The sequence below is a fragment of the Falco cherrug genome, chromosome 8 (assembly GCF_023634085.1).
Source record: "Falco cherrug isolate bFalChe1 chromosome 8, bFalChe1.pri, whole genome shotgun sequence".
Lineage (NCBI taxonomy): Eukaryota > Metazoa > Chordata > Aves > Falconiformes > Falconidae > Falco > Falco cherrug.
In genome coordinates, this window is record NC_073704.1 from 23,391,314 (window position 1) to 23,417,406 (window position 26,093).

Sequence of the window (26,093 nt, forward strand, 5' to 3'; positions counted from 1 at the left end):
CAGCAAAGATAAGAGCCTGCTAGACAACAAAGGAAGGGGAAATTAAAGAGGATTTCTTGGAGATGGCTGGCTGGGCTGGCTTTCTAAGTGAAGAAAGGTACTGATCCTGAACAGAGAGACTGACAAATTTAGGACTCTGACGAAGAAAGCAAGAGTTGCATGAATGAAACGGTATGATCTTTAGCTGGAAGGAAAGTGGCGAAAGAGATAGCTTGCTTACAGAGAAGTTTGAAAGTAGAAACTTTTTTTTTTCTAATTTGGTTCATAGAATCGTTTGTGTACGCTTTTACAAATGACCAGTAGATTAAACTTCTGAAAATTGCTATTTGTAACTATTCCAAACTGCCAGTTTGAATGGACTGCAAAGATATCTTTCCATCCACTCCACTTCCCCTGCCACTTTCAGTTAAGATTGGATCCTGATGGATAGCATCATTTTGTCACATTGTGGCACTTTATAAATAACATAATGCAGTGATGTACAGTGCACTGACAATTGCAGTTTTAGTAGCTATTGGGAAAGCTAAAAATGAACATTTTCCATAATCTAGATCATTTACTTTGGCTGTTGGGCTTTCTGCACATCTCCAGTCTGTATTCCCATAAGATATTAAAAAAGATGTATATGTTTTTATTACATTGTGTATACACTTTGGTAGGTGTAAAATAAGTTTACATTTTAAATGCATTTGTGCTGCTATCAGAGAAAAGCAAAACAAAATAAATTGATGCCAGGGGAAATGTCAGGCATGCAACACAGATTTGTTAAATAAACATTACTGTGTGGCATTAGCTAATGTTATTACTTTGTTTCCCTAGTGGCTCTTTTTTTCATTATCTGCATTTCTAAAGACTGTGTGTTTCATACACACCAAGAACAGAGCACAAGGATTCTGCTAACATGAAGAGCCTTGCAAAAAATACAAAATATGATGGCATTTTTTATTTACAGCTCTCCTAAAAACGTGCCTACGTTTTTGTTATGGGAGAGTTGATGTGAAGAAATCTAGCTATTAAACTTTTTTTGAAACTGTATGGGAACTATATGTAGAAAATTAAAAAGCAAACTAGAATGTCAGGGATTTAAATAAGTCAATAGTATATCATACTTTTCCTGAGTGTCTTCCAGATTGGAAACTAAAAGTCTAAATTAGAGTTTGTTTAAAGTACTGGACAAAGGATTGCATAGATATGCTTGTAACTGTGCAAGGGGATTCCTTAACTTCCACTCAGCCTTTTACATGTAAATGCTTCTTATTAACAGGATAGTGTTGTTGAAACCAATATGCAGTGTAGGTAATGTTCATAGGTAGTATAAATTCAGGAAATCTATATGGGTGGGAAATCCCTCACTCTGTGGCCAGTCCATATCTAAGAGCAGAGACTGGAGTACCTTATTTAAACAAGCTGGATTTATTAGCAAAAATTCATAGCAATACCAGCTAGCAGTTGGTCTGTTTATATATTTGCTGTTGCAACGCTAGGTTGGAAAACGTATGTATGTTTATTTGAAGACTATAAAGCTAATTCTCAGGGTTTACATGATCTGCATGTTTCAAGAAAGTCTGATGCAGTAAAGTGAGGTAAAAAAGAATATCAAAGCTGAATGTTCTTACCATCTGTTCAATTTATTTCATATACCATGTTGCTGGTCTTAGTCCAAGTCCAAATAGACCTTTACCCGTACTACAGCTGCCATCAGTTGGCCTGCCTTTTGACTGTTGGTAGAGGAGAGGGAAAGCCAAAAGAGGAGAGCTGATCTCTAGCATGGCTAAGACATTGACTAGAGTATTTGGAGAGAAAGCTTGCACTGGCATTACCTTTCTCAGGAAGACAGCTTCATTTGAACTCAAAGTAGGTTGGACACGTGTAATTGTCAGTGCTTGTTTAATGGAGTGTTTTCTCCCTGTTGAATGTTGATTTTGCAAACTAAATGCTATTTCAGTATAATTAGTTGATTTTGATTATTAAGTAGGGAACAAGAGAAAGCTTGTATGTAAGGAACAATACTGACTTCTTTCTTGGTCAATCCACCTAGTATGTCCTACAGTATGAACTGGACTTAATGGAGCAACTTGTAAAAGTGGCAAAAAGCCAGTGACTTAGAAGAAAAATACCATTAATCTCTGTTGATGAACAATAATGTAGAACCTGAGTTTTGGTTTTTTTTTTAGTTCATATTTTTAATATGTGTGATGTATTCATGGTCTGACTTTCTATCCCTTCAACTTTCATCTATCTGACTCCATATGCTGGCTGCCGTTACTTTCTGTTTATGGAAAGAGGACTGACAAGGCATCAGTCTCTCCTCTTACTGACTCTCTTTTTTGACTTTCTGATCACTGTGCTGTTGCCTTCCCTAATATAATGATATCTTGTATGGGTAAAAAGAAAGAATGGTCGTCTTGGTTTCTTTTCTAGTACCTGCCATATTGGGGATTTCCTGCTGCCAAGAAAACAGTGTGCCTGAGGTCTGACTTCCCCAGATCCTGGTATGTTCAGAGCAAATGTACTTTCTGAGGACTTTGCCAAAATATGGCAATGATCATTTCGGAATATGCAAGCTAAATATAATCAAAACACTTGTAGCTTTGCCAGAAGAGGTGGAATTTCTGTGTAGGTCAGGGCAACTCGCTTTCCCAAATTTCATATTTCTCTTGAGAAAACATGTTCTCAAAGATTGAAGTTGTTTGTTTGTTTGTTTGTTTTGTCTCCCATGAGTTAAAAGATATTCAAGCAAGAAATGATCACTCTAAGAAAAATGTAATTTTGGGAAAGCTATGATCTGATGAGGATATGATTTTATGATGGAGGATGAGACTTGTTTAATTATAAATATTCTCTCTCTTTATTAACTATTGTTATAGAGTATATACATGCTGGAGATCTGCTGATGAGAAACCATCTTTTCTTAGGGAATGGGGTGTGCCTGGATGGACAGCTGTGTCAGAGGTTTATAGTGTATCATACTGAACCTGTATTAAGTAATTTTAAAATGAAAACTTCAAAACACTCCTGAGCCTGATCCAGCTGAGGATGATAGTTGGTATACCATTCATTAATTTAGGAGCTGCATCAGTTCCTAATTTATTCTTCCTTTGTTGCATTAAACTGGAAAAGAAGAAATTTAACGAGTTTTGCTGTAGGTATAAAACTAATTGCCACAACTCTAATTTCTAGGCTGGTTTTCAACTCTTTTAAAAAACTGAAGTATAAAAATAACCTTCTTTTTTGTTATTGTTAACCCTATTAACGGATTCTATCACCTACTGGTAGAACTTTAATCCCAGCATCCATCCTTTCCCATAATTTTCCTGAAATCTATCATTTGCAGCATGTGGCAATGGAGACTCTTAAATAGTGGCATATATTTATCCTTAAGAAGCAGGTTTTGCTGGGGTTCATGCTTGAGTCTGTTTTTCTTATCTTTCTCAAATGGCCAAAGTTAACTGATTTGAAAGGGCCTCATTTTAAATTACATTCATTCAGTGAAAACAGAAATTAACACTTAGAGACATCTATATGCTAATGATTGTAGCTTAGGGAATACCCTTCTAACCTTTTCGAAAGGAGTCGGTAAAAAGCCATTTCACTTGAAAGCAACTTAGTAAAAATGGTAGATTAATTAAATACAATAAAATTTCCCTAAAATCTTTATCCCATTTATCACTTATCATTATTTTTCCCTTTCACATATGGTACCTTTGCTCCAAACTGAATGTTCCAGGACGCATTTATTAAAACTGTTTTTCTGGTGACATCTATTAGATGCTGAAAAACAGAGGTTAATAATGTCATGAGTTTTAGGGATGGTGTATGAACAGAGGTGAAGCAGCAGCTTCATCTATCACAGTGCATAAGATACTAAGTATGAATTTTGGCAAAAGGGTCAAAAATGTGTAGAGGAAAGATTTGCTATAGCCCTTCCAGATGCTGAGCAAAGAACGGAACAAGAAGATCCCAAGCTTTCAGACCTTTAAGTGCTGTGTATCGACATCCATTGGAGAGTTTACTGTAAATGCAAAGTATAACTATTGCTGCTTATAGGCATGTTTATTATAGGTGCAGTCTGTGTTTGTTCTTGACTTTGTTTGTAGGAGGTCAGAATTTCTGAAGAGGATAAACTGAGTATTGCACATACTAAGCTGTTTGTGCACATTGGTATTCTACCTTGTAGTACCTTTGTTACTGCCTGATGTGTAATGCTTCTTAGACAAGGTCACTGCTGTATACAGACGACTTGCAGGTCCTTGAATCTTGCATTCCTATTTGGAAGAAAAGGAAAAGGTTATGGAAACAGTTGCCTTGTTGTTCTTCCTCTGACTAACGCTTGTATTGTGTTTGTTCTTAGAGGAACAATTTCTAAGGAAAAGGCCTAAAAAGCTAATGTCTGAAGCTTCTTTGAAGCTACCTGCCTGATTGGTCTTGTAGATCCTGATATAAAGCCAAACTAGGGTCAAATAAAGTATTAAGCCCTGGAGTAAGTTGTCTGCCCTAGGTTAGATGCAATTTGCAACTCATACTTGGTTTAAATTTGGAAGCAGTAAAAATCCTATTGAAACAAAATGTGACAATTATTGCACTTGAAATTCTAGTGTGGGAGAGACTGGTGGAAGGTCACAGATCTGTGCTTGGTTTACTGATGAAAATCTGTAAAAGCGAATGTGAAGATCCAAAAGGATCATAAGCTTCAGTAATACTTCCTTAAGCAAGTGTTAAGGAACAACTTCCTTTCCACCAAGGAGAAGAGAAGCCTAGAAACCTTCCCGGTTGGCTGAGCAGTGTGTCTGCAAGCCCTAAGGAGGCAGGCATAAAAGACTGCATTCAGCTCTACCTTGAGAGACAATCAAATATGCTGGGCAAGCAGACAAAAGATAGGTGGTGACGATCCCCGAGCAGAGAGGGACACTTGTGACTTGAGGATTGGAGGGTGAGATTTTTCTGCAGGAATTGAGGGAGAAAGCTAAAAGACTGGGTGATATCTACCTCCTACACAGCAAAGGAAGAGAGGCTGGGAATCTTTTGACGAATTGCTGCTAACAGGTAATAAATGATTAAAAAGGAATAACTGTGCCTTGAAGACACACCAGAAGAGTATGTGGGGTGTGAGAAAATGGCTTTTGCAGGCTTTATTAACAGCTCAACTGTACCCTAGGTTTTTTAGTGTTGTCAGAAAAGTAATGATCTACACTGCTGTGTTTTTGTCCCCTGGACTGGAGAAAGACAGTTTTTAAGCAGCCGCTGCCTAATGCCACAAAAAGCTAACATGACCTGGGATCAGAGCACTTAGGAACAACAGGATCTTTGTTTTTTCACTGTTCTGAGGAGGAGCTGTTCCTTCTGCTCTTACGACTTCAACTTTCCCTTGGGTTTTAATCAAAATGGTGTCTCTTTCAAAACCCTTCAGAAAGCTGAAAGCATCCCATCTGAACTGGCAGATTTTAGTGTGTGTAATAAGACACATTTCTAATGCCAAAATGTCTCTGCCTGTTGTTTTCTGTGCTGCACCCTGCCTCCCCCACAAAAAAACCCAACATAAAACAAAAAAAACCCTAACAAAACCCCCCAACAACAATAAAAAAAACCCCAAACCAACAAACAACCCCCCAAAACCCAACAAGCGCCCCCCCCCCCAAAAAAAAAAAAAAACAAAAAAAACCAAAACCACCCAAGACAACTGTTACAATTGTAATTCTTCACCTAATCAATTTTGGAAGCAGCACTTATTTGTTCCTTGCTATCAAATTGCTCTTCTGCACTGTTTTGGCTCTGGATTAAAATGTGATAGTTCATTTCACTTTCTTAGAAAGGACACCATCTCATGGTAACTCTAGACGGTTGGTACTCTAGGTTCTAGGCTGGTCTAGCTAAATAAAAGCCCTGCTGTCCTGGCTGTTACCCAGGGCACTCCAGAACTGTTAGAGCTGGAGAGGCAAAGCTTTGTCCTTGTTCTCTTACACTTCTCACATCAGTGTGTTAAGCACAGCAGGGAACTGTAACATACTCTGCTGCTGGTCTGTAGTCTGAGACTGGCTGCACACTTTCAGCACTCTTCTTGCAAAGGCAGGGCTGAGAAACAAAACATCTCTAACCTAAACTGTTTGGAATGTTATAAAGCAACAATAAAATGCTTGTAGAGTCCATGACTAAATAGCTGCAAGTTGAGAGGTCAACACACTTTTATAATCATTGTACTGTTTTCTGTGGCGATGGTTAATATTCTGTGTTCCATGTTTATGATTTCTTAGTGTTAAACTGCATGCAACAGTTTGGATGTTGTAATCACAGTACTTAGGCAAATGTATGGAATGGGAAAAGTATAAATTGTCTAAGCAATGGAAAAAGAATTATTCTCTGTGCACTGTGCTTTTAGTTAATTTAAGTGTAGTTTAACTACTCTTTCCTGTGGCCCTAAATAAGGGCTGCCATGCAGTTCTGTTGGTCCAAGAATATTTTGTAATGAGGGGTACATGGCTCCCACAGTGGTGAGTCAGAGCATGTGTGTGACTGCTCTGAATGTAAAACAAACAAAAAACCCATGCCCCCACCCCCCAAACAAAAAAAAAACCCCAAACTACAAACAAAAATCAATCATTGATTCTGTGCAGAAAGGAATAGTGACAATGTTCCTAAAATATTGCAGAGAAGAAACATTGTTTTCAGTAGGAAGAGCAAATAAAAACCATTGCTTTCACTGTGCCCCCCATGAGATATGTGATACCTACACCATGTTGGTCAGATTCGGCACATTTGTGTGCCCATCATCTTGCTTCCCATGGAGCTTGCTTTCAGACTAGAACCTGGTCCTCTGTAACTCTATAAAGAGCTAGGAACATGTTGTTTGTGTATGCATGTGCATCAGTTTTTCTGTTTATTTTAAGGGGGGAAAGTCTAAATCTTGTGGGCTAGATGCTACAGTTAATTACTGTACAGTTGGTGGATTTACTACTTAATTGGCAAAACATTGGTATGAGTGTACTTGGTATTCTATGTTTCTGGACTAATGTGTGCATTTAACTTGTCCTTGTTCTTTCATTTACTTCTATATCTCCCCCCCCCCCAAAAAAAAAAAACCAAAAAACCCACCAAACAAACAAAACCAAAAACCACAAACCAAAACCAAAAACCAACAAAACCCAACCAAACAACAACAACAACAAAACCCCACAAAAAAGCCCCAACCAAACTAAAATTGGCTATTTGGAGACACATTACACCATTAATGTTTGCTACCTTCACAAAATCCAAGCATTGCTAGTAGCTTCAGTTTCTTTTTTGCGAACATCTTAGTTAAATGGGAGCTGATTCTTGGCTGAGGACTGCTGACTCTTTGTTGGGGAAAGGAGAACAGAAGCAGAAGAATGGGAGCACGTAGTAGGGCAGAGGACTTTCTGGTACTTTGATCCAAAACTCAAGAGACTAATTTCTGCAGTTCAGTAATGATTTGGAGAGGGACTTGATATCCTGATAGATGTCCTTGGCAGAGTTGAGCAGAGGTCCCTGCGCAGTGGTAGCAGGAAGTCAGGCAGCTGATGGAAGTTGGGAGAATCCAGAGCTGCTTTTTGGGTTCAAATGCTTGACTTGTACCCTGCCCCATGGTGAGTGCTGTGGGACTCATGGTGTGGAGCTTTGAGTTCCCTCGAGGTGGTGGGGGTGGGTGAATGACTGTAGCTCCATGTACTCTGAGAAGGTTTCTGGTGTCTGTCGATAAATCTACCCACTTCTGATTCACGGTCACTGGTGTGCCAGACTGGGTTGCTTTCTCAGAGGTGTATAACATTGCTTGTCCTCAGCCTCTAGTTTATAAAAGCAAAACAACGTATAAATCCCTCTGGCACTGTAATAGAGCTGGATTTGCAGGAGTTTAGAAAGCTAAAGCGGATCCTGGAAGTTGAACAGATAGAGATTTAAGGCAATGGAAAAACCTGACTGAGGGAATTTCGTAAATCCTGTTTGCTGAATGCATCAGTAAACCAATTGTTTGGTTTGTTATGGTATGAAAATTTAGTTAGCTGAGATAGTTATCAAACTTTTGAAGGTTGTGCTCCCTGCAGCAAACTGACTGAAGTTAATACTCTTTATGTTAACGAAGATAATTTTACATGGATAGCTATATTATAGTTAGCAATTATCATCGCTACAACAGAAAGATAAAGCATATTGGGAGCTTTCCGGGTAAAGATAATAGTGTAAAATTTCAAGCACTTAATAGTTTATAAGAAAACTAAAGCAAACCTCTCGAAGTCTTATTTTCAGTTGATAATACTCTGCTTTACTGTACATGCACAGGTTGTGCATATGCTTCTAAATCAAGAACATGTATATAAAATGAGAGACTATAGCTTGACAGGGAGGAAAATTTTCTGTGGTGGCTTGTTATAATTATTAGCTTAAGTTATTAGTTTTTAACAAAATTATCAATTTAATTGGAATTCTATTTTTCAGCCTTATTTGAAAGGTGTCCATAGAATAAGATTGTGTCATATCTGACTGGCACTGTCTGGAAAAAAGTCTTCAGGGTACTCTACCATTCCCCTTTATCTTTTTTGGGACAATATTCAAACCAGTATTTGTAATGCTGTGAATTTGGTATGTTTTGGTAGTTAAGCTTTTGGAAAAGCATACTAATGTCTTAAATATCCCCTGCCAAACACAGTACCTGAGCACTTGTGCATACCTTTTTAAAACGAAGCGTTAATCACCAAGGGATAGATTCTTTCATTACCTGAATTAATGTAGATATGAATGAGAAATTATAATGGTAATGTTTAACAGTATGTAATAATAGTGCAAGTGTCCCTAGCATCAGCTTTCTTATGCATCCAGAAGAAGCAAAAAAGGTGATGTATTGGGAGTTTTGGTGTGGTGGGGTTTTTTGGGTATTCTCTCGGATATTTGAAAATCTAATCAGAGTGAAAGTAAATTCTCTGCTTTCATATGTGTGTTTTTTCCTATGAAACCTAGTGTAGAATCTTTCTTTGTGAATGCTTGAGTATTTTTAAAACGTTTCTTTAAAATATAAACCCAGCTTTTTGTAGTCTCTACAAGTAGACTTCCTATAATTCTGAGCAAGTTTAAGAATCAAATTTTTGTTGTGCATCTTGGTTAAAGAAACATCCCTATTAAATTACATGTAACTTCAGCTGATTTACTTGAAAAGGAAAACAATTATTCTTTTTGCTGTCTTATTGTATGTGAAAATAGAAAATCCAAGAAGTGGTTTGCTATAAGATAGTCATTTAGAATATTAGTGGAATGGAAATCAGCTTGGGCAGGGTGATGCATGTTCGACCCAAGACTGAGTGTGCAGTTACCAAAACAAGAAGGAAAAGGTTTCTTGCATGCATGTGCATTACATAAGCAATGCATATACATTACATAATCTAAGTGCAGGAAGATGTGAGTTTAACCTTAATGGACTTCAGGAAAAATGTTGCCAGATTAGTTCATGTCTACTCTGTCCTTGCTGGGAGAGATTTATTGTCTTTGCACTAGGTTTTAAGTATTCTGTTCCTATAATAAGAACACAGCAGAGCCGTGTAAGGACAAGGAGAAACCCTCTCCGGAGGGAAGAAGGACACAAGGCCAGCTTTGAAGGTTTGGGTCTCCCATGCTGTAACCAGGCACAGAGCCAAACATCCAACTGATATCCAGTGTATCACATGTAGGGGTGACAATAGGTTTGTAATCCAGCCACAACAATGTTAGTTAATGACATACTGAATTAGAGCAATCTGTAATTTTAATGTGTCTTATGGAAATAGATTCTTTGATGAAGTTCAAGGGATTCAGTGTTTTTGTACAGGAGAATGTGATGAGTTACTTAAGAAAAGCACAGCATGTGTATGGTTTTGATTTTTGTGTGCTATATATAGTTGTGTGACTGTATGGATATTTTTAGTAGCTTTGTATGACTGCATATCATGGTTAGTTGGTCTTGAGACTTTTGCCAAGCTGTATCCATACAGTTTTGGAGCATTCGCCCCCTACCCTCCCCCGTCTTCTCCCAAAACAAACCTTAGAGTTAAATCTTTACATCTAGGTATCTGAAAAAATGCTTCATGTTGGCACTACTTATGGTAGAGCTTACTTAGCAGGAACTCAATGCCCTCAAAGAAAAAGGGAGATTACAGGAAACCTAAATTACCTTTTACCCCCTCATCTTCTTTGACTCTGCTTTTAGGCTCTGTGGATTATACCAGGATTGCTACTTATATAAAGCTTTGAGACTTGTGCCTACCTGTCTCTTTCCTGTTTCCCTCTACCCCTCAAAGTACTTGTAGTTGTGGGACTATTTGGATATTACTGCTCAACACCCTTCTCTCCAAGCCTTTATAACTGAACAGTACAAGATCAAAAGGAGGCATAATCCATTGGATATCTACAAAATACTTCCTACTATTCATAACAGCCTGCTCAAATGAATCAACAAATGTAATTTTTCACATCCTTCCTTCTGTTTAAACTTAATCTTAGCTGTAATGTGAGCCTAACAAGTTATTTTTTGATGTTTTAAGTGTGCAAAAGTAGCTGTATCTCTTAAGACCTTGCTGATGTCTGCCAATACTCTACTCACTTTTTGCCACATAGGATAAAGCTGAAAATAGATATATTCAGGAATTTTTATAATGTTCCCAACCCCATCCATATCTTTAGCATTAGAATACCTCTGTGACGTGGGTTTGCCTGTGACCAAAGTGGGTGAAATCTAGTCATGCCTGCATTGCTAAGGCATTAAATAACGTGTGAAGTGCATGCACAAGGAAATGGGAAGCAGTGTTGTTAATGTTGTGGAATATCACAGGTACGTGCAAAGAACTTCCACCTAATTTTTGAAAACAGAGAAAGGACTTGATTTTTATAATTAAAGATGCAGCTCTTCTGGTTCTATCCCTGTAAATAATCCTATTGGCATCTGAATTTGTATTTGATATGTATATGGTCCTAACCCTACAGTGCTTACTCTCAGAAATAATATAACTCTGGAATTTTTGTTATCTGTCCATGAGTATCAATGTGTCTAGTGTTCAAATAATGGATAAAAATGCAAAATGATTAATGTAGGGAAGCTTTAAATAGTGAACTCTTCCTTGACTGCAATTCATTCTAATTTGTTCTGTGATTCTGTTATTTCTGATGGAAATACTTTTGTAGTTTAGGGGATGAAGAGAATCTCAGATCTGTGTAAAAATGTAGGCAACTTTTAGAGCTATATGTGTAACAGGAACCACATGAAATCATAACCCATCACACATTAAGCTTCAGTTTGTCTATGTTTAAAAATAAACCACAGGTATCTTGCATCTTGTTAGACAGGAAAATCATACTAATTTTTCCTTTCAAATAGGAAAATTCCTTAGTTTTTTGTCTCATTGGGATAATGTAAATAGAAGAATGGATCCTTAAAGCACATCCTCTTGCTCTACAGACATGGGACCAGGAAAGGGCGCTCTGTTACCAGATATTGGCAGCTCTGTATTTTGCTAATACACTGTAGCTAACAGAGATCTGTACATGCACTGAAGTTAGATTTTTTTTTTAATATTTATTATTATTTGGTTCTACTCCGTGATTCAAACTAAGGTTTAACACCCATCTTGTATCATTGCTGTAGCATTAGACTAGACTAACCTTTAAGCACTAATGCAAAGGCAGCAATAATGCTTTGGAAGACCGCTTCTGCATAAGCTACTAAGGATACAGTAATGAACATGAATGTATTTTTAACAATGAAAAGTAATATGGTATATACTTTACAATTCATATACTTAACTGTTCTTCATTTGCTAGTAGCTATAGGGCAGAAAATTGGTACTACTTTATATGTTATATATTGGAACATACTCTGCGAAGGATCTGGGATTTCCCTCCATGGCACATTTTGAAAGTATTATTGACATTACCTCCCAGGGTGTTACTGGTGACTGATGTGTCAATGCCTGCTGTTAAATTATTCTCCATCTGCTGTTGCACTGTGCTAAGATGGTGCAACCCATGCTGATGCATATCTGCAGTAAGTAACATTCCTATACTCTGGGAGGAGGTTGAAAAGAATTACCTTGGACAAGAACTGAGTGGAAGAGAACAACTAGAATAGCTGGGAGAATGTGTGTACAAATACTGCAGGACTTGTGGACTGTACTCCTAACATAGTTCATGGAGATTGGACACCGATATTACAATTTGGTTGAAAAGATCACACAATATGATGGCAGAAAGAGCATGTTTCCTATTCTGATTTCAACAGGAGAGCTATTCTTAAACATCTTTGCAACACGTTTTGGAAACTTCTTTGTGCTTTTCAGGATATGTAATCCAGGTAGTAATTTTCTCATCTCGCTGAAGAAACTGGAGGAAATATACCAATAGAATCATGCAAGTGATGGCTGACAAAGAAGCTACTACTAAATACACAGGATGACCGGACTATTTTCTCTACTATTGTGTAACAGTATCGAACTTTTGATGATTCTGTATCATTTTGCAAAATATGGGAACTGACAGCATAATGCAGACAGCTCCAGAAAGGTGGTATGCTTTTTAACTTTCAAATTTTCTATTAAATATACTACTACTTCTTTCAGTTTTTCTTATGTTCTGCCTATGGCAGTAAAATTAGGTCCTAAGATGCTGGTAGTCTCAACAGAAAGGCCAAAGAATTTTCTCCTGCAATCGCTCAGACCTTTGGATTATGCTTGAGAGGCTATCTTAAAATTGGTTCTTCTTTACAATCTAGGATGACTGAAGGTACCAGCTCTGTCCGCTTCCCTTCATTCAGCTGTTAGGCTTTCTTAAAGGAGAAAGTGGGTTGTCCTCAGACTCATTCCAGTCATGTTTCTGTGTTACTGCAGGTAGAGAATCCAGCACTGAATTCCCAAAGGTGAAAATAACCCTATGTCCAGGAAGAAAATTTCCAATGTATCACATAATATATATTTATAAGACAAACAATATTCATGTATCTTGGTCTCATTTTTTCCTCCTCCTCCTCCCTGCCACTCCCCCCCCCCCCCCCCCCCCCCAAACTCAACTGAAATTCATTGAAAAACACTATATGCATTCTGCCTAAGGTAATTTGGACTGAAAACTTCAATTAGTTTGTAGGGCTTTTTATTATTATTTTATTTTTTTTTCTCTGTCTTTGTGAATGTTCTGTATTTTCATCATCAAATAACTTGCTGGCTATTTTTGTCAAACAAGAACCCTGAAACCATCACACTGGAGTGCTGAGCCTATCTACTCATTCTGTCAACAGGATGAAAGTGAATCTCAAGCTTTTTTAATTACAAGGATAACATGTTCGCTCATCTAATAATGAAGATGGTTAGCAATTTTAAATTTTAATAATCAATTACTGAAAGTAATTCTCCATTAAACCACAAGAGAGCCATTAAATCTCAAAAGATGGAACATGCTGTATGTAACAGTAGCAAAATTTCTATTTTTAAATATCATTAGGGAATATCTGATTTTCATTTCTCTGCTTTTCTTTTACCTTTTTCCTCATGCAGACCATCTCATTTTCAGCAGGAAGACAGCACATGATCTTATAAATAATAAAAGAAAACCCTTGCAAGGCTTGATCCAACGTGTGAAATATGTGCTAAAAATCTAATTTGTTTCAATCCAGCATATTTTGACTGAATAATAAGGAAAGTGACTAATTAACATCTTAATACACTGAGGGCTAGGTGGAATGGTGGGCTTGATACACTCTCCTTTCACCTCAGGAGACCTGAGTTCAGGTCTTATTGATACTGCAGGTGCTGAAGAGAGTTTGGCGATTTCTCTCTCGCTGCTGGTATAGCTTCCATCTAAACCGTAAATTCAGTACTATTGGCAGCTTCAATTATAAGCATGTTGAGAGTTGGAAAGCAGGAATACTAAAGCTCTGACAGCTTGGTGTGCTTACATGAGGTTGCCTATTTAGTGACAAGCAAGTTGGCAACCATAAATCGATAGTTGCTTCCAGCAGAAATAAAAAAACCCCAAAGTATTGAGGGAGGAGGGAAGTAATAGATTAGCGTTGTCTCAGTTACAAAATAGCTATTTTTCTTCCCATGTATTTTAAATTTGAAAGCTGCAGAAGTGGTTTGTTGATAATGTTGGACTAACTATTAAAATGTGTGGGGAGAGGACCTGAAACATCCGTGTCAGTTTGAAGGGGGGAAAAAAAATAAAGCTCTGAAATGAAAAGCTAATACAACGATTAACTTCAAAATGATACTTGAAGTCTTCAGTGGTTTTTATTGCCAAGGAGCCACTGATGTGATTTAGTGGTGGACTTGGCAGTCTTGGGTTAATGGTTGGACTTGATGATGGTAAAGATCTTTTCCAACCTAAATGATTCTATGATATTACAGAATATATGCACCTTTTCGAGCAGATAGTAGGCTGTGTCAGGACTTGCAAAGTTCAGCTTGATCCTTTGGACCCCATCACTGAATATCCTGTTCCAATGTTAGGTCATCAAGCACATTGAGATGGTAAGTGCTTGAAGGACTCTTAACATTAGTTGGCATCTGTTCCCTGTACTTGGAAAGCAAGGTCTGTGTGTCTCATGGCTTGGTTTAAAGCAGAGTCTGACATCAACAGAAACTTTATCAGTCTTTACAAAGAAGTTGAGATACCTTGGGAACCCAAGTCTTATTGGAAAATAAAAAGGTTTAAGGTTCTCCCGAGCTATCACAAACATTCGGAAAACTCTGGTTTGCTCAGCATAAAGTTTGCTGCTGCAGCCATATTAAGTTTAGGTTACAGATTAAGGGAGAGGGAATTGTCTTAATGTGAGTCATTGCGTCAGATTTAAGGCTGTTATTACATTAAATAAATATTTTTCTTATCTTGTGTTATTGTTGATCTAGAAAAAATAAGCACAAAAAATTACGTGGTGTTCACCTACCTCTTCTTCCAGAACTTCAGGTTGCAGATATAAATTAGAATTATAGAATCATTTAGGTTGGAAAAGAGCTTTAAGATGATAAAGTCCATTGCCTCTTTAGGTATAGTTTCCACATATATGAAGGCTTAAGTTAATATAATAACAGTATAGTTTTCAGCTTTTGGCTAGTTTGAACAAATTTTATTCCCTATCTCAAGCTCTTTGATAAGACTAAGAAAATTGTTATTAACTGCAGGGTTGGAGGTGGGGGACAAGCAAACTTTTGAACACAAAGCCATTCTCAGTGTCTGAAATAGAAGCAAAACCCCTTCAAAACCAAATACAGGTTGAGAACAATTACTCTGAGCTTAACTTGATTATGTTCATCAATTAGGCAATTTTAAAGAAAAGGTGATTGTACCCATGGAGCAAAGGGGAAGTATTAACAAGGAGAGGGGTGACAAGGTCATTAACCTCCATGGCACAGAGAAAGAGATAGATAATTATCATTTGTGGAACATTAAGGCAATATTTGGGGGTAGAAGGCTGGTGAATAAACTGTAATATTAAAAAAAAATAATTGTCATGTCACTCTAGAGCTATGATTGTTAGTTCCACTCTTGTTTCTTACTTGTTCCTTCAGCTCTTTTTCACTTCAAGGCTGAGAAGTTAGATATTGAATGGTTCTTTTGTGAAAAATATTCTGCAGTAGTTACTAGTATTTCTGTCCCTTTTATTGGTTATCTAGTCACATGTAGGTTCACAGTGGTTGTTATGAATTTGCTAGGTGAAACCACAGATAACTTTGTAAGGGTCATAAATAATTTCAGCATGATGTAGTTAAGGCAATTAATGGCAATCTTTTGCCTGGATTGATCTGTGATTGCCCACTTCTGTTAGGTGAAGGATGGCTTGTATGGTATTTGGTTCCCCACTATGGGTTTTGCTGTAGACTTACAGGTTTTGAAGACTAAAAGCAGAATCTTCCACTCTGAGTGAATTTCTTCTGAGGTGTGATAGTATGAATTGTAATGGCTTAAGGAGGTTTTGAGGAGGGCTGGTAGATGACAATCTAGGATATAGATTTTTTGGGGCACATCTTTATCTTGAGTATGCATATATTACATCCTTGAAGGAGCCACATGTCTCCTAGAGGAGACCAAAGTCCCAAGGGTCTGGATTAAAGGAGTATCTGCAAGGTGTCCTTGGGTTGCTCAAGGTGTTCTGGGAGCAAGCGGAGCTGTGTTTATCTTTACCTTCTGGCAATTTTTTTATGTGTTTGAAGGCCTAGGGCTTTTGTGGACTAAGTCTGCGTTTTTTTATGTCTTTTCAGCTTGGGTAGACTGTGCTTTTGATGCTGTTTTATCAGAAATTGTTATTGAAGAGAAACTGCTATAGAGATTATCTAATTTCCTCTTTCAAATTAGTCAAATGAAAATTAGAGTGATGGCTCTCAATTGAGAAACAAGTCAAAACATCTGAAGAAGGGCTTCTGTGCTTGGAAACTTTTCTGTCTTCTCACTGTTCTTAAAAATCCGATTTTATGTAGTTTGATTAAAGCTAAGCTTCCAAGTCATCTCTTCTACTCACAACTGTAGAACATAATGAGTACAAGAGCACCATTATTAGTGAACAGAGGTGCATAAGTATATTTGGAGACTAAGATCTTCTCTTGAGTGTTTAGTCTTCTGCGCGAGCTCGGAATATTTGTTTCTGGACGTCCTGACCCTAACCAGTAATACAGCGATGCTATTATGTTGATGTATTATGTATGTATGTATTCTTTTCAACCTCCTCCCAGAGTATAGGAATGCTACTTACTGTAGATATGTATGTATGAATGTTCTTTGTTCACAACCTTTACTGTTTAATTCTTCCTATTTTCTTATTCTGAAATACTTGTTCCTCCTCTCTGTGGTATATTTTTAGGGGGTTTGGTTTATTTTTATGTTTTTAATTTAAACTGTACTATTTCTGTCAGATTTTGACTTTTTTATAGCACTTCTCAAAATTTGAAATTAATTACATTAAATGTTCTCTATCCTCTGTGCAGCTTCCTTGCTGGCTCTGCTAACCTGGCTGGTGACATAACTGTTGCTTTTTTCATGTCCCTAATCCTGTCCTACTGTGCTTTCAGTGCTTTTGGCTGTTTCCTGCTCATTGTAGAGTCAACATAATTTTTCAGAGTACAGAGAAGCTTTTAAGTGTAGGCTTATATGTTACAATGGCAGGAACTCTAGAAATACTAAGATATCACACAGATAAGCAGAAACACCACAAAGTTTAGCACTGATTCACATGAATAACTGTTGCCCAACCCTTGGCAGTACAATCACAACATCTCCCCAGAGTTACTGGTTGTGCAAGCTATCTGCTGACAGGCTGCAGGAGGGAATGATTAAATGCTTGTTTAATGATGTCGTAATGGAGATGTTACTACTGGTCAAACAAACTAGCTGCTGTCCAGGACTACACATGAACTGTGGCATAAAGAGATTTTCTCATGCCATAGGTAAGCACTGCAAATGCAGTTTAATGGCAGATATATACAGTAGTGTGTAAATACAGGAGGACACCCTCTCTCCCCCTCCCCCCCCCCCCCAAACCTTCAGATGCAACAGCATAGACTGTTTCTAGCAGCTAAACAGGGCCAAAATTTTTCTTTAGGTGTGACTACAAAGTCTTCCACTACAAAGAAATAAACTTTTTCTGAGTCTGATTTCTTCCTACTGTGTTCAATGAGATGGGTTTATTTTCTGTGTAGTGAGCCTGATGGCTGCAAAGAGAGAAATATGACCAGAAAATCTCAGAAAGAGAAGTAAAGAAGTTAACTTCAAGAACCTAATAATTATCTAATTAGTCAGGTCAAAGTAGTGATAAATTCTACCAACTCTTCCTATCCAGTCCTAGTCACTTACAGTAAAAGAAAACAAGGGTAGTTTGGATAAAGAAAAAAATCTTGTTGGGTATACGCGTGTGGGAGGAACTGACTATTGAAGGAGAGTTAAAAAATAATCTATCGTAGTCACGTGTAGTTTGGCTGTCCAAATGAAATATGAGACATGGCAGGGGCTTAAGAGCAAGCAGCAAGAGGGAAAGGGAGCCTTCGATATTAGCAAAAGGCTGAAATTAGGCAAATAAATAGCAGCAAATGTTTCTGAAAGTGTTCCATGATAGAGCTGAAGTTGCATGTATATTTAATTGTACGTAGTTTTTAAGTCCTGCTGAAAACTGATGTTACTAAATATTCAGCTGACATAAGACTTCTTCGTGGTATAAGCAGAATTGAAATAATTTTGGTAGGGACAGATTTTGAGGAAGAGTCGGGGAGAAGGGCTAGTTTTAAGGTCCTGAGGTGGGAACAGGTTTCTTCTTCACTTTTCATCATCCCAGGATATCTGAATACATCCCTTAAAACTTCCTCAGAATGCATATTAATTATTTTCCCAACAGGCACCTGCTGACCTAGAGTCCTACATTCTCATTGTAAGTACAAGCTCTGGCACTTTACTGCTGAGATGATGTGCAGTGCTGGCTGTTACTAAAGGGAGAGGAAGGGCTAATCCCAAAGGGATCCATGGGGTAGAAAACTTTCTTGTCCCTACTCCTGCCAGAGTTTGGGAGCAGGAAATTATTTGGTGTGTGTATCAGCTGCCTCTTGAGGTGAAGACTTTAGTGTATGTTCAGTCCCCTCTCTTGGAGAGAACAAGAGGCAATGACCGTCATGGAGTAACCTGGAACTGCTGACTGTTGTCTTCTCCAGCAAAAATATAATGGGAGGGGCTTGTGGTGACAAACTGCTTTATATCTCTAATGCTTTCAGGCAGTTCTGGTGTGACAGATCCCTTGCTAAAGTCTAAATACAACTGATCTAATGGCTTTTTTTGGGCTCGGGACTCAGGCGTACTGGAAAATGGTGGATTCAAGTGAATATGTCTTCCAGGTGAGGCAGGAAAAAAAAGGCTAATGATCAGCCTTGCTTTTGTTTCAAAATCTGCTTTCAAAAGTTTGGGTCCCTTCTAACCCTGAGGCAAATGCCTGTTGGCCAGCAGACTGGATTGGTTTGTTGTTTAGAGGTTGACTGGGCATTGCAATAATGTGTCACGCTCGGTTACACCTTGTATTTTTTTAAATAAAGCAAGCTGCAGTGTGTTTATTTTTTCCCTTATGTCCAGCTCCCTCTGTGAGTTAAGTCCCCCCTTCTCTCATAATTTGGATTTAATAAATTGCTGGTGTTCTTGCTTCCTTTATTCAGGTGAAGGTCTGATCTGCAGTGAAGGCATGTAAAATTTCTGGGAAGTAAAATTAAAACTTCTAAAATTTGCTTTTGTTTATTCTTTTTAGCGACAATGAAAAGTATTTACTAAGTTTAGGGGTTCAAGGATCAGATGATCTTAGATTATTTTTTTTTTTAAGTCTTTCTTGACATTTAAATTTGACTAGAAGAATTACCCTTTTGACAGCTCAAGACTTTATTTTTTCCATGCATACTTGCATAACACACTGAAGTCTTTCAGATGAGATGTAAATTCAAGGTCCTGACCACCTGTGGTCATTAAAGACTTCATAGCATTTTTTTTTTTTTTTTTTTGCAAGAGGAGGAACATTAATGCCAATGACCTGGCTAAATTCCAGCTTCAGTAATTACATTCTGCCTTCCTAAAAATCTTTGCTGTTTTCAGATGGAAAATTTATTCTTCATTTTCTTCCCCAAAATACTGTCTGGTGATGCTGAGTGCTATAAAGACCTTCAGAGTGGACCAGGGAGGTTTAAGCATAGACTCAGGTAGTCACAGTTTGCTTAGTTCTGTAGAGCTGTCGATCTTGTGCTAAACACTTGCACGCACACAAATAGCTAAAAGGAGTTCTGTGTAATTCATGGTTGAAGTTTCAATCTCAGCATATGTAATAGCTTCCTTCATGATGAAAGCATTTCATACCTGGGAGGATTTTTACTATTTGTCTCATATTTCTGTATGAAGAGTTCAAAGTACATTTAAGAATGTTTGCTACCCTTTTCTTAGTTTTTTTTTTTTTTCTTATGGTCAGAAAAGGAAGAAAAGAATATTTGGATATCTAGTACTGCCACTTGGTTTGTTTCCTGTAGTTATGGGTCATGTGAACAACCATCAAAATATAATTATGAAGCACCAAATGATATTCTTGTGTGGTCCTTCTACTCACCGATGCTAAAATAAAAATAATTCTTCAGTGTTTCTTGCCAGTGGTGCCTTTTGCCAGCTTGTTGCTATTTAGTATACATGTATTTTGATAAGGCACTTTCTGGAGGCTTGCTTTTGTGAGTAGGGAAAGGATGAGAGTGTAAAGGAGGTGATAAAATTGCTTCATTCAGTTCAGCTTTGCATTTAAAGGCATACCTAAGCCAATGGCAGATTATATTAATTTAAAATTAAATTCATGTTTAATATCTTATAAGCTGTGTAGCTGATGATTAGACACTGAAACATTTGCACAAGAGCATAACTGTGTAGCTCTTGTGAGAAGAGATTTGGGGAGAATTCCATGTGGTGTGATGGGATGTGCCAAGGGGAGAACAGTTCGTCTGAAGAACTTGATAAATCTTTTAGAAGTTCTCTAACCCAGTTGGACTAGTTTGTTTTGCCGTTTTGCTAATGAATTCCCTATACACTAGCCTTATAAATAAAACCAACTTTGCCATAAACTGAAACTAGTGCTCTCCTTAAAATGACATACTACAATAAAAATTGAAAGTCATACACCAGGAATAATCTCAAAGTTTGTATCCCATGTGTGTAATCAGTGGAACCTGCTGAAGTGTTTGAAGACTACATCTGTTTCACCATATTAAAAAAAAACATATTCCAATCTAAAAATAAGAAAAAGCAAACTTAAATTCTGCAATGCTGGTATAATAATTACTGGACTTATGTACTCAAAAATAGATGTGCCATTTCTCAGTGTGATCATAATTTCTTACTGCTACGACTGCAGTTTTGTTAAGTAAAACTTGCAAAATGCAACACAACAGACTTTGGAAATGCAGCTTTAGCATTGTTCTGTGTTCAATAATTAAATACAAAATGCAAGAAGTTGCCTTCTTGACTTTCAAATCATACTTTTGCCACATCCAAAATGAAACACAACTGCAGGGTACTAATAAAAGTAGGCATGACTAGGCAAGGTAATTTCCTCTTGCATTAATCTTAAATTCTTTAAGAGTCATCAGAGTTTTATTTCACTGGTTCTGGTTTAAATGGCAGAGTTTAACACCACATTAAAACTTGCACTGGGGAGATTAATTTCAAACAAATGCTCCCTTTTGCAGTTGTGCCTGTATGAAGAAAAACAATCTTCTGTTGATCAGAAATTCAGTCTACTTTAAACAGCGTTTGAAGGAGCCAAGTGGTTCTCATGTATGTTTAAATAGGGCTGGATGCTTGATGTCCACTCATTTAGTTGGGAGCAGTCTAATTTTAACAGCAAGCATTCAGGACTGTTTGCTCCTGCTCTGAGACTCGCTGAGCACAGAATGGATGGGTAGCTGTCAGGGAGCAGGTTGCAAGTAACCACAACCAGAGTCCTGCTGTGCAGTAGATCACTCATAAGTGATTTTTTTTTTTTTTCTTCTAAGTAACAGTGTCTAGCTCAGATTCCTAAGATATCAAACACTCTTTTAATCTGATTTGCAAATTTGTCATTCTTCCTTTCTGGCCTCCTTTATGCTGGAGAGCAGTGGGATAGAAAGGGTCCCAATTTAATTTTGCGAATTAATGAAAATGCGTGAATGGGCTGTTCTGCATGCTGTCTCTCTGTTACAAAGGAGATGACCTTATCTATGCTACAGTTGAAAAGAATAAGGCAAGGTGAGATTGTGTCACGCAAGCCTTGTTCATTTCTCTAATCCTAATATGGATAAACACAATGCTAGTCTGTGGAAAGGAGGGCAAGACAACCCTGTTGTATGACTGGGTGCCGTTTTATGTCTTGGCATTTGGAGATTACTTAGGTAAGTGTAAGCAATAGGTAAGAATGAATTATTGTAACATCAATCACACTTTCATTCAAATAATCCTAGTGAAATCTTTGCGACTATTTATATAGGGTAAACATAATCACAATCTAAACTTCCTGACTTCTGAATTGTGTTATGTGATGTCTGGAAACAATATTTGAACCAAGCAGCCAAACGTAATTAAACTTGACCTATGTAGTAGCATATATATAATTGTACATCTATGTTTAATTTTTGGTGATTTTTAGCTGACACCAATGCAGAAGTGCTCAAGTATTTTGGGGGAAGACTGAAATATCTCTTGCTGAGCTTTATGTTACCTTTTGTCCTTGACCAAGCTAATTTGGTGGCTTGTGGTGTTTATGTGACAGGTATCTCTGTCACAACAATGCAGATACGCCATCATCAGAGCTATTTCTCATCAAAAGGCATGGGATAAAATTTATACAATTCTCATTCTTGGGAGGAGTTTGCAGGCTGGTCTGGGAGGCTTTTTTTTTGTTTTCTTTTTTCTTCAGGTTTGTACTTCATAGATTAGTCTCTCTGCTTCAGGGCTTCCAAATGCTGATTGTTTTATCAAGCACAAGCATCCCTGCTCACCTTGCGCATTCAGCTAGCTACAGGCAGTCTGTTTATTTTGACTGGTTTCTTATAGGTTAGTGAAGGGCCAGTTTTGTGAGCAACAATTAGATGGCCTTATATTTCTCTTCTGGATTTCCCACCATATTAAACACTTAGCTCTTTTTTTCCTAAATTGCAAGTAGCAGAATTATTAGAAGGAGGAAGAAGAGAAAGTTCTTCAGAGTCTAGTAGATACTATTCCTAGCTGTTATCCCCCATCAGAACTGTTTACCCACCATCTGCACCACATACCTTAGCAATAATCCTACCTTCATTAACCAAAACGTGCCTAGTTCTCACCAGCTTCTCCCTTTGTTCTGACATCAGCCAGCATTGCCTCTGCCAGCCTCTCATGTCCTTAGCAGTTAGAGCTGCTAATTTTTCAGTAACTACAATAAGTTGTCAGTGATTATTTTCAGACAACTTTCAAATATGCATATTAGTTAATTAAATTTGCAATAAGTGTCACTCTGTTATGCTAATGTTAAACATGCAACCCTTTCCTTGTCCTTCTGTATTAAGCTTTGCCTAAACTGATGTGTCAATACCTAATTTTTTCCAGCTGTTCTAGATCAACAGTTATTTTCTGAGCAGTGATGCAAAAAAAAAGAAAAAAGAGCACTCACCTCATTTATACTCTATACAAATGAAATGTACCTTCAGAAGTCACTTTATTGCATTCAGGTGTGAAGTCTAGCTTCTAAAATTACTTCTGTCCTTTAGTACCACATAACACTTAAAAATATAAGATCTATGCTTGTATTGCTGCTATTTTGGGCCTTTTGAATCTGTCAAGGTGCAAGACCAACAACTCTTTAACACAGAAAAGAGTCTTAGATTATTAAAACACTATTGTGCACCCAGGAAATCTACTAATTGCAAGTAATAAAGTTTCAGAAATATAGAAATCTCTCTTTCCTTTTAACTGTCCCTTTTTTTTCCTCTTCAAATAGTTTGCCAAGAAGCAAAATGTTCATATTGGGGTTGGGGTGGATCAGAGCTCAATCTTTTCAAAAGGCTGTTTCTGAGGTGTTCTGTTCTTTAGATTTCCTGGTATAGGACTCTGAGGTTATTCTTACTTAATTCTCAGGTCTTATCTCCCAAACGTGAGACTTTAACAATTGTCCAGGCAGAGAACCAGACTATTCATATATCACTATTTTTAGTGGTGGACTTGGTAGCATTAGGCTAACAACTGAACTTGATGATCTTAACAGTCTTTTCTAACCTAAATAAGTCTATGATTCATCATGATTCTTGCAAGTTGCCCTGCTTACTTCTACCATTCCCCCTTAAGTTTCGTAGTAAAGCAGTAACACACCATTATTAAAAAATCTGTTCCTTCAGCCTTTCTTACCGTGAAAGTTTACAGAGTAGATAAAATTCTAAGTCATGATAATTGGAACTGGAAAAAATTTTCTTGATGAGCAAGAGGAGGTGGGGGTACCTTCCAGGTACTAGGGAGTCAAGCTAAACTCCTGCCTAAACAATGATACACAGTTTTCTGTTTATCATTCATTCTTCTCTTCCCAAAAAAGGAAAGCGAAATAATAATTGTTCTCTCTCTTGACTATGGCTATTAGTGAAAAGCAAACATAATGTGTTTTTCCTGTACCCAGCAGTTCCTAAAACAGTGCCTACTAACACGTGCTTGGTAAAACCTGGGATGATCCTAGTATCGTATTTTCAGCAGTGGTACTCCAAAGATGTAAGTCCTTTTACCCTGTGGCAAGCTTATGGACTTAAGCAGCAACCACGGTACAGATTTCTTTTCAGCCATTAGTGCGGACTCCCTTCTGTGCAACAGAAAATGGTGGGAGCAGGTAACTAGGCATTTGGCTGAAAATGTAAACCAGTTTGCATTTGGTCTACTACATTCTGGAATGCATGCATTGTGGATGTTCTAGAAGATTTTCTCTACCTAGAATATGTAGAATGCTTTTGCCTATAGAAAGTATATATTATGACTGAAAAAGGGAGTGACCGTATATTTCAAGACTGTTTTGTAATACATATGCACCAGGGAGCAGAACTAATGTAGTGTGTACAATCCCAAGCCCTGTCCCTTCCTGACCGTGAGTCCTTCCTAAGCACAGCCTTAACGACAAGTACTGCATCCCTGCCAGATTTCAACCTCTCACCCAAATGGGCTCAGACTTCTTTCATGTGGCCCTTTTGATGTAATCACACGTAAGGTGATTGCCATGTTTAAAATGTAACAGCTTTGAAATTAATATTTCATTAGAGCCAATTTCTTTCAACGAATCAACAAATTTGACTTACAGTGAAATGTCTGCTGTCAAATGACTAAGCCCCACTTCTGTGAGTTTACAACACAAGTTCTGACCACACTTAAATTGGAGCAGTGACAAGGTGATTACATGCAGTCTTGATGTTTTCGTCAGGGTGGGAAATAGAGCATAACAGACTTTTGTGCTGAATACCCTAGTTTTTCCATGTTAATATAATGTAAAGATAGGTATGTGCAGACAACTGTCCCAAAGGAAAAAAACTTTGTCAAGATAGTTTGCTTTGTTGTACGTGTTTAGTATGCAGAGGAAGAAATTCCTTTTTGTTTGCTTCACCTACCAGCTAAAATACAAGAATACAAAACTCAAGTGATGCTTCCCCCCCAGCCTCTCTTTCTCTCCCCCCCCCGCCCCAATACTGCTGTAATTATGTTTACCCAACCTTATAGGATGGGCTTACAAGGAAAGCATAATTACTAGTGCCATAGAACTTTGTTGTTTATAAAAAACCCAACAAACTATCCCCTCCAACTTTTACTTTCCTTGTTGTTATATCTGTTTTTGTGACTACCTTGCTTCGAAGTATTATGAAAACTCCCATGATGACATAAGCCTTCATTTCCAAAGGTTTCCAATGGAAATCCTATGACATAACAGAATTAACATTGTTGGTCAGCCACAAGATATTCAAGGTGAGGTTTAAAGTGCTTCCAAATCCACTGTATAGCCTACACAGTTGTTTGTTTGGATCTGCAGGTATATGTGCCCTTAAAGGGTCACAGTATAGCTGTTATGACACTGGATGAGCGTCTAAAGGGTGGTACTCTTGGATTTCTGTGCATGAATCTACCCAGCCCCACGCTAGCCTATCAAATATGTGTGCATGATTCCACTAAAGTGGAAGGGAAAGCACAGACTGAAGTTACTGACAGATGGCTGAGCTGCCCCCCTGGGGAGGTAGGAGGTATGGATTTGAACCTTGTCAGACAGTAGAGGAAACTGATACCTTACCATAATTTTAGTAACACACTTAAGTGTCTGCACAAAAGCACCTATTGGGAGTGTCTTGAGTGGCAGAACAGATGCTCTCCATGGTGCAACTTGCAGTCTTACTCCCTGATTGTCTAAACTGAATCCTCCTGGGCTGACTGTGAACTTAAGGTTCTCTGAAGGGACCTCTCCAAGGGAATCCTGCGGAAGACCTCGCTCCCACCTGGAGTCTGAACAGAGCCACACATGTCTGGGTGCCAGCAGACATAGGGGAAGGTTTTCTTGCAGTGCATGTGCAGCTAAAATGCTTGAACTACGATACCTGTGAAGTCCTGCTGTTTTGCACGCCAATATTTTC